We start from the raw sequence: 15,103 nt of genomic DNA, 5'->3' as shown, positions 1-15,103 counted from the left end.
ACCCCGGTTTTCTCCTCATTGTTGAATCCCTGCCTCGAGGTGCCAAATGAGACGGCACCTTGCTGCTTCCCGCTGTGAGCTGCACCTTCCTGTCTCCACCGGTGGGTGACTGACGTGTCGTCTTATACGTCTCTCACTCGTTCACTCCGGTTCGATCTCCTTCCCTGCTGCTGCAGACAACGCTCACACACGCATGTACTCACGTGTCCTTTGCATCAGGCCTGCTTGACCTCTGGACACGTGACCTTCTGTCCACTGCGAGATCAGGAGCCGTTGTCAATTCTTTCGCACAAATCATCATGAAGGTGTGTGAAGGTGTTTGACGGCGTTATCAAAGATCGCACGCTAAGCTATTCTCTGGAGAGGCAGAGAGGTAGCACCTCCGAACCTGGTGTCAATCACAGGGGTGGGGGGGCATCATCATCCTTTACAGTTCCCGCCCATGTCTTCACTCCCCCATCTGCCCCATTCTGTCTCTCTCTCTCGCTGCTTTTCTCAGCCGTCTCCATGAAAGCAGCGAGTCCAATTGACAGCTCTTGAAAAAGTCTGTTACCGCCATGCTGCCCTGTTCTTAAGCTGCCACGACCAAGACACCTTTTACAGGTGCGCCGTGCAGGTGGGACGCCACCCTGCTCAGATCAGACGGCCTACGTGACAGTTCATTTCTCAAACACCCGCCTTTGCCTGGCTGTCATTGTTCAGGTCTGTCAATCATGCTGTTTGGATTAACTTTCCTCTTTCTATCCAATAAGCACAAGGAAACATATATAAGCGTATCGTCTCTTTTAAACGTCGATGTCTCTCTACCTCTAGTACCTTCACAGATTCATCATCTTCATCAAGTCTTCATTCTTCAGCCTCGTTATAAATGATATTAAAAACACATTTTACAACTAGTCAATATGTGTCTGTGTTTTTGAAACGTGGATTATATACCCAGTAATATATGTAAATTAAGATATATATGCTTTACCTGCACGTCCTCTCTGTCTTCATGTCCTCTGAGTTCGGTCCCAAGAAGCAGTTAGCCAACCACTGATGAACCACTGATGAACCACTGATGAACCACTGATGAACCACTGAGGAACCACTGATGAACCACTGATGAACCACTGAGGAACCACTGATGAACCACTGAGGAACCACTGATGAACCACTGATGAACCACTGAGGAACCACTGATGAACCACTGATGAACCACTGATGAACCACTGAGGAACCACTGATGAACCACTGATGAACCACTGAGGAACCACTGATGAACCACTGAGGAACCACTGAGGAACCACTGATGAACCACTGAGGAACCACTGATGAACCACTGAGGAACCACTGATGAACCACCGATGAACCACCAATGAACCACCGAGGAACCACTGAGGAACCACCGATGAACCACTGATGAACCACTGATGAACCACTGAAGAACCACCGAGGAACCACTGAGGAACCACCGATGAACCACTGATGAACCACTGATGAACCACTGAGGAACCACTGATGAACCACTGATGAACCACTGAGGAACCACTGAGGAACCACCGATGAACCACTGAGGAACCACCGATGAACCACTGATGAACCACTGAGGAACCACCGATGAACCACTGAGGAACCACTGAGGAACCACTGAGGAACCACTGAGGAACCACTGATGAAGCTAATCAGTCCCAGATCATTTCAGCGTCCTAAAATACTTTGAGATGTGGGCTCGTCCTTCGCTGCGCTCTCGTCAGGGCGAGACCACCGGCAGCGTCCTTCAAGAAGACCTGACCCGAACTCGGTACGAGAGAAGAACTTTGCCGGAGAAACTAGAAGAAGCCTGAAGACTTATGATCACAAATCACCCCTGAACAATAAAAAGGATACTGCAACACTGCAACCTCACCCGGCAAAGTCCCTGTAATGGTGTCAGCACCCAACTCCCCCAAAAGCACCACCCGATCCAAGATGGTGACAAACCAAGACCAAGATGGTGACCTATTCACAGTACATGGTTATTTTTGCTTGAAAAAACGTCACCACATCTCAATGGATGTCATCAAACATAGTTCATTTAACCCACGACACGATCCACTAAACAAGCACTTTGTTCCCTCAACACTCATCCCATGTTTAAAATAGTGACGGCTCACAATTATTATTGATTGATCAAACATCCTAATTTACATCTTCCGGAAAACATCAATTTTTTCTGATACTGATTATCGAGAAAGCGACTATGGGCCTAAAAAGGGACATTTACTTCATTAGTAATTCAAGATCGAAGTTGTACACAGAAATGTACACATTAGTACTAACAATGCTGCCAGGTGTCACAGCGCCTTGACTGTCCCCAAGAGTAAAGAGAAGATCTTTAAGAGGGGAAAGCAGCATCATCTCAGACTGAGCAGAAAGCATGAAATCCCCAAATATGAGCCGTCTGTTTCCACTGACTGTCTCTTAAAGAGGAGCAGCAGAGCTGCCTGGAGAAGACGGGAGAGGGAAACTGGATCAAGGGAAGAACATCATGGTTTTACTGGTTCACTCAACTGGTGTCCACATCTTAGTGGATCCATACAGACTTTAGAGGTTTGCAGGAACCAGGGCTGCAGGGCAAAGGTTCCTCTGCTCTTTGGGGCCAGAGGAACGTTTGTCTGATGTGAGAACGATGTGGTGGAAGTTCTACGTAAACTCACTGTCCCCCATTTCGCTTCCAGCTGGCTGAAACAATAAAAAAACAAAGACAACGTGTTATTGGTTGCTTTAAATGTTACTCGGAAGCTTCTTTTTCGTGCACCTATTTGGGGGGAATTTTAAAGGCAGAACAGGAAAGTTAATCCATAAAAAACAAGGGGCCAGATTGTCAGAACGGATCTGTATCTGTACCAAGGCCAGACAAAAGTGGACAAAGCTGCTGTGAGGGGCATCTTTAGTCGTTGCACCTTGACACCATCAGTAATACACCTGAGTACATGCAGAAAGTGCCATCCGCCTTTCATCCTTCTCATCACACATGGCGCTGAAGATTCCCTTCAGCAGTGGTTCATAACGAGGGAGCTCCATCTCCTCCACCCAGCTCTGTGTGGAGGAGCAGAGGCAGCGCCTCCTAATGGGAAACACAGTGTGGGTATGAATACCCACACTGTGTGTGTGTGTGTGTGTGTGTGTGTGTGTGTGTGTGTGTTGCCAAAGGGGAGGAGCAGAGAGTAATGAGAAGCACGTTGAGGAGACCGTGATGAAGCTCAATGGTCCAAACCCCAAAGGGAGAGTGGAGCACACAGGCTCTGTTTGACCTTCCATTCATGGCTGAGTTCATAGTATTAGTTATTGGCCCATTGGCAGGTAATCTATTACTTACCCATGCACGCCCTTGTAGATGTCAGCTGGTGGAGCAGCAACACAATGTGTCGGTAGAAAATCACGTTCAGAATGGAAAATATTCCTGCCCACTTTTTCTCAGCTGCTGCCGCTTCAACAACCTCATGAGGAAGCCAGCGGACCACGTGTGATAGATTGTGTTAAATACAATTGTTACTACAACACAAGCGTACCTTTCACATCCGAGCTCTCTGGCTTTTGATGGAGCATATGAGCAGAATGAAGCTTCATGCTCAACCTGGGAGGCAGTTTGTGAAATGATGTTGAAGGCTCTGCTCTGACTTCATTATTTATCTCCCCTTTCAGTGTGTTCTCTAATAAACCCCAGTCATATGTTGAGTGATACAAACTGAGATTCGACACCGGCCTGAGAAGACTGGGGTTTGAAGTTGGATGGAGGGCGGTGGATTGTGTGGGTATCAGCACTGCGTGGAGCCCGAGCATGAAACAGTAGAGTGCGGCTGGAGGCCTCGTTGCTGCCTTCACAAGGTCACAATCTGCAGTGGGAGCGTTGTGATTTATACAGAACAGCTGTCAAATGGGGGGCAGCAGTGTTTGGGTCCCAGGTAAAGGGCAGCAAAGAGATGAAGACGGGGATCCCCAGTCCGGCACCAGCCTTCATTAGTGGCGTCCCAGTAATGTGGTTACCTCTCAGAAAACAGCCATAGAACGTCCTGCTGCCTCCACATGAGGCCATCATTACCTCCTGCGAGGAGACACTCCGCGGCGGCCGCCATGGAGAGGAGAGGCAGACTGACTCAACAGACCTGCAGCACGGTTTCAGAACGCAAACAGCGATTGTCAAAGTGAAGGGTGAGCTGTGCAATAAACTGTCACAAGCATATCCTGCATCTCAACCCATTTTACACCTTTTAGCATGAATGTTCATGTGCTCTCCTCCATGTGAGGCCTCTCCTCAACACATCGCAACAGCAACGAGCAAGAGCCATGAATGATAACAGAGGGACAACTGAGAGCTTCAACTCGATCTGCATTCCTACTGAACGCTCTCAATCCTCAGCGCTCACACGAGGTCTTCATCTCCAGTTAGTCTCATGAGTTGGACGCATGTTAACAAATAAACAGCATGTGTGAACAACAGGCCAAGCTCCTGACTTCCATTAGCTGCTAATTCAACCCTGTCTCTGCTGAAAATGAGGTTTGTACACTAAAGTGATTTGTCAAACCCCTGTCAGAGGAATGGTAACTGTCTCTGGAGTGGGACTGCAGTGTGGTCTGGACTGAAACTGAAAATTCTTGCTGACTTTTTGGACGTTTTGTTATTTTTCAATCTTTAATACATTCTTGCTTGTTGTCTGACAATAACAATGACATACTGCACACAGTCTGAAATAAACTGTGCCTCCACTGTATATATATTAGAAATATATGTCTTCAAAAATAAACAGGTATTGAAAGAAGGAATCTTGGGTTTTGATATTTCGGGAACTTTCAATTGGAAAATGTATCTTAAAAGGGAGGTTTCTTATGATCTACATACCTAAAGGAGAAGTGTGTCTACTTCTATTCAGTCAGTCAGAGCCTGCTGCAGTAAATCAGCGGTTTTCTGAAGGGACTCTGGTGCTTGGTAACACTGCCTTTACCTTTGAACCAGGATGTTCCGTTGAGGGGTTGGATGTATTGGTTGGCAGTTACAGCCATTAACCATTAACCATCTATTTCATTGCTTCATTCATTCACATGCATGTGAATGAATGTTTTGTGTGTGTTTGCAAAGACAAATAAACTCATTTAAATTTTTTGGAATTTGACTTAGCTTCAGTCAAGTGTAATGGATTAAATAACAAATTTCTAACCCTAGAAAATATTTATCTTATTTGTTTAAAGAAACCAGATTAGGAAATGGACTTGCTGATTGATTGATGTATATATGAGTGGTTTGCATTGGTGTCCCATCCCCTCTTCGTGAATGGGTTGGTGTTGTGTTCAGGCCCGGAGGCTCTCCACGCCACCAATGACAATAAACTCGTTCACACATGGGCTGAAAGCTGACACTCACCCTCACTCAGTCCGCCAATTAACCAAACATAGAGATTAGAGCCTTTACAAAGAGGAGGACGCATGAATCAAACTGCGCCAGCACTGTTTCCTCTCCCCCATATCGCCCTCTGCCCTGAGGGTCAGGCCATCCGACTGTTAAAGCTCTACAGCTCTAAACATCCTTCCTGGTTCATAAGAAGACGAGCTGCACAATAATACCTCAGAAATGCTTGTTGGCTACTTTGGAGACACGCATTGGTAAGACATGAACACAAGACACAACAGTCCCCAGTGGCCCTGAGGCTTTGCAGCCGGCCCACTACTGGTGTGCACGGTGATCAGAAATGTACATTCAGATTTGAATTTTCTCATACTTTATACCAAACAACAACCTTTTGGCTGAAAACACTTTAACTTTCCAGCATTCTATACTAAAAATTGTAGACAATAGCGATTTAGAAAAAACTAATGAACAGGATTTGGATTGACCAATCCTATGTGATCTGTTATCTGGATAATGACATCCATCAGCTGTGACGTGTGAAGCCATTTTCATTATCTACATTGTGGTCACACATGACGGGAGGCCACGCCATGGATGGACTTCATTCAGAATTCACTGCTGCTACTGCAAACCTTTTCTAGCCGTATTCTCAGTGGCTCCACCTCCATATGCCGTCTGGCCAATCAGAGAGCATTTTGTAGCGGCCGACACTGGATACATGGTGTTAACGTGTTCTGCTCCCCAGGGCCCGAAGCCCCCCTTTCTTTGAATGGTACCACCGCCCCATGCTTCTATCCAGATTACAGATCCAGATACACTTGTTCGCGTTGGGTGGGACGCATAGATAATAGAAGATAACACCTATATTTTCTGCCTCATTTGCTGTTATACAAGCTGTTATTTGTATGCTTGTGGCTGTATTTGAACCCTCCACGACCGCTGCTTTAAGGCTGCGTCCCATAGTCCGTTTGAATTGAGACAGGAGTAGTTCCATCGCTGCATCCAGGGTTGCCTCAAAGCTGCTTGAACCGTAAACCACGCTGGCAGGATTTGGGTTTCCCAGCTTCCTGGATTCAATTATGTTCTCTAAAAACTCTCACAGCAGCCCCACATTTCCAGCGCTGGTTGGTGTGTGACCACAGCAAATTCAGCTCGGGTGGAATACTGTGTGTCAGGAATTCAATTCAATTCATTTTATTTTGTAGAGCCCAAAATCTCAAATTACAATTTTTCCTCAGAGGGCTTTACAGTCTGTACACATACGACATCCTCTGTCCAGAAACCATCACATCAGCACAGGAACAACTCCCCAAAAAATGAAAACCCTTCATGGGAAAAATAAAGGAAGGAACCTCAGTGAGAACGTCAGAGGAGGATCCGTCTCCTGATGGACGACTACAATGATGTCATGTGTACAGAATGAACAATGTAAAAGATGAACAACACATTCAACTACTATAACAGAGATGATTCAAATAATTGCCGGTAGTGATCCAGGCGCACAGCAGGACCACTGCAGGAACCTCCACCATCAGATAGAACCTCCACCATCAGATAGAACCTCCATCAGATAGAACCACCATCAGATAGAACCTCCACCATCAGATAGAACCATCATCAGATAGAACCTCCACCATCAGATAGAACCACCATCAGATAGAACCTCCACCATCAGATAGAACCTCCACCATCAGATAGAACCTCCACCATCAGATAGAACCATCATCAGATAGAACCACCATCACACTGAACCACCATCAGATAGAACCACTGTCAGATAGAACCACCATCAGATAGAACCTCCACCATCAGATAGAACCATCATCAGATAGAACCTCCACCATCAGATAGAACCACCATCAGATAGAATCTCCACCATCAGATAGAACCATCATCACACTGAACCACCATCAGATAGAACCACCGTCAGATAGAACCACTGTCAGATAGAACCACCATCAGATAGAACCTCCACCATCAGATAGAACCTCCACCATCAGATAGAACCATCATCAGATAGAACCTCCACCATCAGATAGAACCACCATCAGATAGAATCTCCACCATCAGATAGAACCATCATCACACTGAACCACCATCAGATAGAACCACCGTCAGATAGAACCACCGTCAGATAGAACCACCATCAGATAGAACCATCATCACACTGAACCACCATCAGATAGAACCACCATCAGATAGCACCACCACCATCAGATAGAACCACCATCAGATAGAACCTCCACCATCAGATAGAACCACCATCAGATAGAACCTCCACCATCAGATAGAACCATCATCAGATAGAACCACCATCACACTGAACCACCATCAGATAGAACCACTGTCAGATAGAACCACCATCAGATAGAACCTCCACCATCAGATAGAACCATCATCAGATAGAACCTCCACCATCAGATAGAACCACCATCAGATAGAACCACCATCAGATAGAATCTCCACCATCAGATAGAACCATCATCAGATAGAACCTCCACCATCAGATAGAACCACCATCAGATAGAACCACCATCAGATAGAATCTCCACCATCAGATAGAACCATCATCACACTGAACCACCATCAGATAGAACCACCGTCAGATAGAACCACTGTCAGATAGAACCACTATCAGATAGAACCACCATCAGATAGAACCTCCATCAGATAGAACCATCATCACACTGAACCACCATCAGATAGAACCACCATCAGATAGCACCACCACCCACAGAAGCCTGTGGGGAGGGAGAGCACACAGACTTTAGGAGAGGGTAATGTGGGTCTATGATGACAGTAATAGTTCCAGACTGAACTAGGATCTACGGAGACCTGCGAGGTGAGAAAGCACAAGAAACTCCAGGAAAAAAAGCTGAATTGTTGTACATTGATAAAATGATGCAGGAATCATCGGTAATGTTGCTTTGGTGTGTGTGTGTCTCTGTGACACATTTGAATGTGCAATCTATTTACAACCAACAATGAAAAAAGTTGTACTATATGGTACATGCATGCAATTACAATGAGTTACTATTTGAACAAATGAGATAAATTATAAATAATCTTATAACAAGTCATTTTGTGCGTCGTAGTGTTACCACTTACATTTTGGATGTAAACACAAATAGTTAAAATGTCCTGTGAGGCCCCATGTGTTGTGATTCCTGAGGCGTAAGTCATCCATTCTGCCTGTTTCCTCTCAGCTCAGGAAGGGGCGGCAGGAGGCGCGGGGGGATGTGCAGAGGGAGGTGCGGTTCTGCAGTCTCCGGTTACCCGTGTGTGGATAGAGATGAGTGACCGGGGTCAGAGGTCGACAGCGCTTCCTCCTCACTGTGTAGTAAACAGGGAGGAGGCCATCGATCCGTTTACACCGGAGTCATTGTCCTCCTCCCACTGCACTTCAAACACCAACACAGAAGTAGGTTTATTTCAATGGTGCAGCGGAAAGGTCAAAGGTCATCAATATTCAGTGACGGGGAAAAGCGTTGATTTGGTAATTAGTGTTTCATATTCACTTGTAGCCTGAACAGGAGACTTTGTCGTGAAAGTCTGAAAAAGTAAAACGAAGCAAAAGGCAAACGAAAGAATGAAATTGAAAATAGAATGATGTTCATTATTTACAGGTAAAAGCTACTCCAGCTGCTGGAGGTCAAGGGGTTAACAGGTTAACAGAAACGTGTGCATGTCAATTTGCTGATTTGTCTTCAATATACGGTACACGTGCTACGGCGCACAGAGGAAGGTATCTCAAAGTGTTCACAATCTTCACAGGTGTATAAACCATAAATAATGAAACTGAATTCCTCAGCCTGTAGATATCGATGCGGCTCAGTTAATCAAAAATAATTTCATACATTTCTGCAAACCGCAAATAAAATGGCCGATGTACAAAACAAATGACGTAGCTAGACGGGTCACACAAACACAGCCTTTGATGTACAATCATGTTGTTACTAACTTTAGGCTACTATTGTTATATATATATTCATACTGGTTATGTAAATAGGGTTGTTAAATGACTTTTTATCATTTTAACTCAAGCCGTGACATTTTATACTATATCCATGGGAGTTTGCTCCTTAAACCATAAACTTATTTCACTTCATGCACATCTGTCAGCATGATATGAGGCAGAAACTTATTTAAGAAACATATTTTGGTTTCTGAAGTTTGCAGAAACAATATCTGCCGACTGACATGCAAGTACTTTCGGTCTCAGTAACCAAATGTATTACAACGTTGGATGCTTTAAAGAAGTAATACCACAAAGGGTATTGTGAATGTTATATTTTGGTAGCAGAGTTACACAGACCAATAGTCCATGCATCTCATTCAGATCACCTGAAAACCTCTCAATATTATTAATACATGCAGCCCGAGTGTCTAATCCAGTTAATCTGGTTGATGGAGCTGCAGGAAGGGGCCCCGAGGTGTTGTGATGTCATCTGTTTCTGCTGCTTAGCTTTGCCTTTAAGTGCTTTCCAGTATGTTTGGAGATCAAAAGCCACACTCACCAGAGCAGCTTTAATCAGCTCCTCTGCTAGGGGCAGGTGTGTGTGTGTGTGTGTGTGTGTGTGTGTGTGTTGGTTGTGTGTTACGGATATGCAAAGGGTTGCTGGCATTTCCAAAGATAGCCAGGTTGACATTTCTATTGACTTTGATGTTGATAATCCCTCACAAGTTCCCCAAAGCTAACTGATATATTATGTGTGTGTGCATGTGTGTGTTTGTGCATGCATGGGCTTGTTTATGTGGTTGTGTGTGTTTGCATGTGCTCAACCACAAAGTGTAGAGTTTATTTACTAGCAGGTTGTTGGGTCGGTCAGTGTTTACCAATGAAAATGTTACAGATTCAAACTCCATGGTAACACCAACCTTGTTGATCCTCATGAAGACAAATTACCGTCAGAGGGCATGAGGTCACCGTCTAGAGGGGCACTTTAACGCGGGACGTCAAAACGTTACCTCGTTAGCGCACGTGTGTTTAAACTGTCACGTGGAATTATACCAAAGTAATATTTGTTAGGTGTCACATGTTCACCATGTGACCAGCATGTGTCGTAGTGTCAGAGAGCAGTGGTATCCAAACTTCTTCTGTCGTGGCCCCCTTGAGCATATAGGCACACTGCCCCCCTTGTTAGCCTACCGTGACCCCCCTAAGGGTCGCGTCCCCCAGTTTGGGAACCACCGGTGTTCTCTGTAATCAGCCAGGCAAAGATGAGGGGCCAATGGGAGCCCTGTTTGAGTCTCTTCCCCTTCATCTGCAGCAGACTGTAACCACACAGTGAAAACATGTTTGTTGAGTCTCTCACACACACACACACACACACACACACACACACACACACACACACACACACACACACACACACACACACACACACACACACACACACACACACACGGGCTATTTTCAGACTGCCTATCAGGCTGGCAGTAAGTGGCAGTCTTGGTATGTGATGGGACTGGTTTGAACTATTAGCCAGCGCTCTGAGTCACTCAGGTGGCGTCAATGTTCCAGTCCTAACATTTTGTATTGTATCATGTTCTTTGTATGGCTGCACCTAAGTAGAATAAACCAATCTTAATAATACAGAAAGACAAAAGGAGCACACACATCTTCTAAAGCATTTATGTATCTGCAGGACGGGGGAATCCGGCCGTGCGTTTGTATCTCAGCAAACAGTCGTGTCTGATGAGCCTGTGAGCTGATGACGTCGTCCGTCCACGCAGAGCGCTTTGTCTCCGGCAGAGGTTAATGTAGCTGGGTCATTCGCCCTGCAGGAGAGGGAGGGGCCACGAGCTTCACAGGTCCGCCTCTGTCGCCGTCTGCCTTCCAGACAGTTCATCTGATCACATGACAGCCTCATGTCTGTTATCTCGGGATCACTGAAGGTGCGGCCGGAGACAGCGGCAGGGAGACAGCGGCAGGCAGACAGCGGCAGGGAGACAGCGGCAGGGAGACAGAGGCAGGGAGACAGCAACAGGGAGACAGCGGCAGGCAGACAGCGGCAGGGAGACAGCGGCAGGGAGACAGCAACAGGGAGACAGCGGTAGGGAGACAGCGGCAGGGAGACAGCAGCAGGGAGACAGCAACAGGGAGACAGCGGCAGGGAGACAGCGGCAGGGAGACAGCAACAGGGAGACAGCGGCAGGCAGACAGCGGCAGGGAGACAGCGGCAGGGAGACAGCAACAGGGAGACAGCGGCAGGGAGACAGCAACAGGGAGACAGCGGCATGGAGACAGCAACAGGGAGACAGCGGCAGGGAGACAGCGGCAGGGAGACAGCGGCAGGGAGACAGCGGCAGGGAGACAGCAACAGGGAGATAGCGGCAGGGAGACAGCGGCAGGGAGACAGCGGTAGGGAGACAGCAGCAGGGAGACAGCAACAGGGAGACAGCGGCAGGGAGACAGCGGCATGGAGACAGCGGCAGGCAGACAGCGGCAGGGAGACAGCGGCAGGCAGACAGCGGCAGGGAGACAGCGGCAGGGAGACAGCGGCAGGCAGACAGCAGCAGGGAGACAGCAACAGGGAGACAGCGGCAGGGAGACAGCGGCATGGAGACAGCGGCAGGCAGACAGCGGCAGGGAGACAGCGGCATGGAGACAGCGGCAGGGAGACAGCGGCAGGCAGACAGCGGCAGGGAGACAGCGGCAGGGAGACAGCGGCATGGAGACAGCGGCAGGCAGACAGCGGCAGGGAGACAGCGGCAGGCAGACAGCGGCAGGGAGACAGCGGCAGGGAGACAGAGGCAGGGAGACAGCGGCAGGGAGACAGCGGCAGGGAGACAGCGGCAGGCAGACAGAGGCAGAGAGACAGCGGCATGGAGACAGCGGCAGGCAGACAGCGGCAGGGAGACAGCGGCAGGGAGACAGCAGGATGCCACATCGGTGACTAGATGAACCAGGAACAGGTTTTGGGGAATTATGAAGCCTGGCCAGCATTCTTCTTCCTTCCACTACATTGCTGGATTCCTTGGAGCGGCTGCAGATCCTGTAGATCACTGGAATCCTGGGAAACTATCAGCTGTGCATGTCGGTAGTCAGAATGGGGGACTAAAAACAGTACAAACAAATGTTCACCAGTTATTGATTTTTTAAAATATGTTGTACACGAGTTTTGTGTTTGTGCTTTTTCACTGCAGTAAAAATATTTTCAGAACCAAAAATAGGTATTGAAACACAATATTTTGTTCAATTTAACTGGTATAAACTTTGAATAATAAAGAAAGATTATATTAAAATATGTATTATTTAAATAAAAACATTCACTCCTGCTGAAACTATTTTTAAGAGAGCGGCTAAACACCAGGAATGTGGAAAAACACTTGAGTCAGAGTCACTTGAGGGTCTGAAAATAAAGAAGTGGTTCCATATGAAAGACGTCTTCAGCAGGAGTGGCAAAACAAATTAAGATGTTCTTACTGATGTTGTAGAACAACAGCATCAATAGCCGATTTACATGAATGGTGCTATCCAAAATGATGACACAGAATTAATCAGGCCTGCGATTTGATTCGTAGAGTCAAACAAGATAATCAGAATTGTTTAATCGCCTACTACATCTGTGCATGTAATAAATTCTGCTTAGTGATTGGTGCATAGACATTGAAAAGAAAATATGAAAATGTACGATAATCAACAAACATACCAACTAAGAGTATTCTTAAATAAGTCACTAAAAGTGTCAATCATATATAGGCTTTTGTTAACATGTCAACATAATTACGAGGTGTTGATTCAAATTAGTGTTTAGGTCTCAAAACTGCAATGCAGAGAGATGAAATATGCATTAGAAGCATTGGTCAACAATGTAGTCCTGGGTTGGAGCAGTCTGATTAGAAGAGACTCGTATTATAACTCTTAATTAGTGTTTGTACCTCAACAATTCAAGATATAAATTGGTGAAGGGAAGCATTAAAAACCAAACTGTTCACCCGAGAGCTTCTAGCATGAGGCCCAATGTCTGGTAACATTGTGCACAGCTCCTTCACAGCCTCCACGGGCTCCCGCTGCAGAAACCCCCCCAGAGGCAGTTCTCTTCATGTCAGGCCTCCTCCTCCTCGTGCCAGCTTCAGTGCAGGATACGAGGCAACGGGTTGTACTGACAGTACATGCACACGTGCTGTCATTGGCGTTATCGTGGCTGTGCAGTATGAGGAGAGGAAGGCGAGTAGCCAAACAGTTTGACCACTGAAGCTCTGCACCCTGGCGTCAGTCCGTGAGGCCGGCCGGCGGCTGCTAGTCTGCACTTGTCTGTTGATGCCGCTGTCCCGCTCTGCAGCTCAATGAGCAGGTGTTGGACTTAGTGGGCAGAGGGGTAGTTTTTTTAGGTCATCTCCTGCTGGAGGAAGCTCTGTGATCTCATCTGTCCCAGCCTCTCCAGCGCTTCTTTATTCTACCCTCCCAACCTCAATGGTGGGTCCCTCCTCTGTAATAATGATGAAGCCTCCTGACATCCTCCACCCTTCCTCCTTTCTTAGCTGCTTTCAAAGGGGCTCCGCTCGCTGGAGAATAGAACACAGCTCAGGATACACAATCTGCCTGACATGTGAACCTTTATGCTGGAAGCTGATGTTCAACTCTTGAGTTTCATTCCCGTTTTCATGGTAACGTCTCCCTCAAGCTTCTTTTGTGTGCTTGTTGTCTGAACATCATTCACTAGAGAAACATACATTGTAATAAAGGACAAATAAATACGACCTGAGAGTGTTCTGACACATTTCTGCTTAACTTTTACATTTAGAGTATGTCAACTGGTTGAAAAGAATACAACGAAATATGGAAGTAAGTTAGTTAAATCTTTTTTTTCTCCCTCTAAACAGATGCTCTTTTGGCCTCATTGATCCGTGCTCAGAGGTCAGCAGAGCGCTTTGAAGTGTGGATGTGGTGAGGAAAGCCGTGGCTACAGCCTTTATCACACGAGTCTGGCAGGTTAAAAAGGCGGGGCTTACCGCGTAGCCCTGTGGTCGTTGGAGACGCCCTATCATGTAGCATTCTTTTGGAGTTCCCAGTGGTTTTTTATAAATATAAACCCATAGCCTTAGCCTTATTCTACTTACCCATTGCATTAGCATTTCATTCTACTTTATTTTATTACTTGTGCACTGTTGTCTTGTCTGTCTACTGTCGCGCACTAACCGCCAAGACAAATTCCTTGTATGTTTGGCATATTTTGGCAAATAAATGTTTCCTGATTCCTGATCCTGATTCCTGATTCCTGATAAACATCGGTAGGCAACTACTAACGTACTCAGGCTGCTATAACCTCCAATAATGTCTGATCTGGGCCTAAAGGCGTTGTGACTCACTCACTTCATCTGGAATGTCCGATGAAGTGATGACGGTTGGGATGATCCTCGCCTTGCTGGAGGTGCATCTGCTGCACTGCAGCACGGCTAATGGGCTTAAATAACGTGTTGTCTTAGTCAACATCACGTAGACGTCAGAGAGTCTGTGAGAGCGATTGTGTTCCAGGTGTGCTGATAGTACGGATGTCTGCACGTCAATGCGCGGATTATCTAGTTCATTCTACCTCGTTGGGTAGAATGTCCTAAGGTGAAGACCATGATGACCTACACTTCAGATGCGTTATCTACATGTTTAAGCCCCAGAGAGAAGCCTTGATGCGTGACTTGTAGGAATGTTGTTTGTGTGTCAAGAAGATACTTCCTGTTTGATGAATTTATACCAGTGTCAATTTTCTAACATGGGCAGAACGTGGTTCAACCTCT

Source organism: Gasterosteus aculeatus, chromosome 20 (assembly GCF_964276395.1).
Source record: "Gasterosteus aculeatus chromosome 20, fGasAcu3.hap1.1, whole genome shotgun sequence".
Lineage (NCBI taxonomy): Eukaryota > Metazoa > Chordata > Actinopteri > Perciformes > Gasterosteidae > Gasterosteus > Gasterosteus aculeatus.
The sequence above is the reverse complement of the archived record's forward strand: the minus strand, read 5'-3'. Positions refer to the sequence as shown.